Genomic DNA, 1777 nt, shown 5'->3' with positions numbered 1-1777 from the left:
TCTCTCTCTCTTTTTCTTAATGTGTATTCATTTTTGAAAGAGAGAGCTTGAGTGGGGGAGGGACAGAGAGAGAGGGGGCAGAGGATCCAAAGCAGGCTCTGCACTGAGAGCAGCAAGCCCAATGTGGGGCTTGAACTCACAAACTGTGAGATTATGACCTGAGCCAAAGTCAGATGCTTAACCAACTGAGCCACACAGGCTCCCATAAGACTCTTACTCTTGATTTCAGGTCATGATCTCACAGTTCATGCAATTGAGCCCCCTGTATCAGGCTCTGTGCTGACAGGATGGAGCCTTTTGGGATTCTCTCCCCTTTTCTCTGCCCCTCCCCTGCTCTCATGTGCTCTCTCTCTCTCTCTCTCTCAAAATAAATAAATAAACATTAAAAAATATATAATTGTTCTCCTTCACTGCCCAGGCCTTTCTCTTACATAAATTTGATTTTGTTGAAATAGTGTGCTGAGAGATGTCCTCTCTGAAATACTCTTTATTTCTCAATTGGGAGGCTTGGGATTACCTTTTAGATCCTTTTTTTAAAGTTTTATTTTTATTTAAGTAATCTCCCTATACAACATGGGGCTCAAACTCACAACCCTGAGATCAACAGTTGCACGATCCTCCAACAGAGCCGGCCACATGCCCCTAGATCCTTTTATACTCTCTGCTCCTCTTCATTTCATTTCTTAAAATTTATTTGATTTAGGGGCACCTGGGTGGCTCAGTTGGTCAAGTGTCTGACTTCGTGGTCAGGATCTCTTGATTTCAACTCAGGTCAGGATCTCACAGTTCATGGTTTGAGCCTCGCTTCAGGTCAGGCTTTGTGTGTCAGCTAGGAGCCTGGAGCCTGATTCAGATTCTGTGTCTCTCTCTCTCTCTCTGCTATTCCCTTGCTCGTGCTCTGTCTCTCTCACTCTCAAAAATCAATAAACATTAAAAGATAATTTTTAAAAAAGAAACATTTAAGATTTATTTGGAAAAAACTTTTTAGCTTTACTGAGATATAATGAGCATATAAGATTGTGTAAATTTAGGTGTACAATGTGTTGATTTGATATACTAACATATTGAAGAATGATTGCCACCATAGAGTCAACTAACATTCTATCATGTCACATGATTATCATTTCATTTCTCTTTTGCGGTAAGAACATTTTTTAAATATAATTTCTTTTTTTTAAGTTCATTTATTTTGAGAGAGAGAGAGAGAGAGAGAGAGCAGAGAGCGGCATAGAGAGAAGGAGAGAGAAAATCTCAAGCAGGCTCTGCCCTATCAGCAAAGAGCCCGACTCAGGGTTCAAACTCACAAACCATGAGACCATAACCTGAGCTGAAATCAAGAGTTGGACACTTAACCGACTGAGCCACCCATGCACCCTGTGGTAAAAACATTTAAGATACACTCTCTTAACAACTTTCAAATAAGTAATACAATATTATTAACTATAATTACCATGCAACACATTAGAGCTCCAAAACTTATTCATTGATAACTGAAAGTTTGTACCCTTTACCAACATTTCTCATTTCCCTCACATGCCTGTCCCTGGTAACCGCCAATTCTACTCTGTTTCTGTGTGTTAGGCTTTTTCAGATTCCATGTGTAACTGATATCTTAAAGTATTTGTCTTTCTCTAAATGACTTATTTTGCTTAGCGTAATGCCCTCATGGTCCACCCCTGTTGTTGAAAATGGCAAAATTTCCTTCTTTCTCATGGCTGAATACTATTGCATTATATGTATGTTTATATTGTCTTTATCCATTCATCCACTGACAAAC

The sequence above is a fragment of the Prionailurus bengalensis genome, chromosome B2 (assembly GCF_016509475.1).
Source record: "Prionailurus bengalensis isolate Pbe53 chromosome B2, Fcat_Pben_1.1_paternal_pri, whole genome shotgun sequence".
Taxonomy (NCBI): domain Eukaryota; kingdom Metazoa; phylum Chordata; class Mammalia; order Carnivora; family Felidae; genus Prionailurus; species Prionailurus bengalensis.
This window is presented reverse-complemented; position numbering follows the sequence as displayed.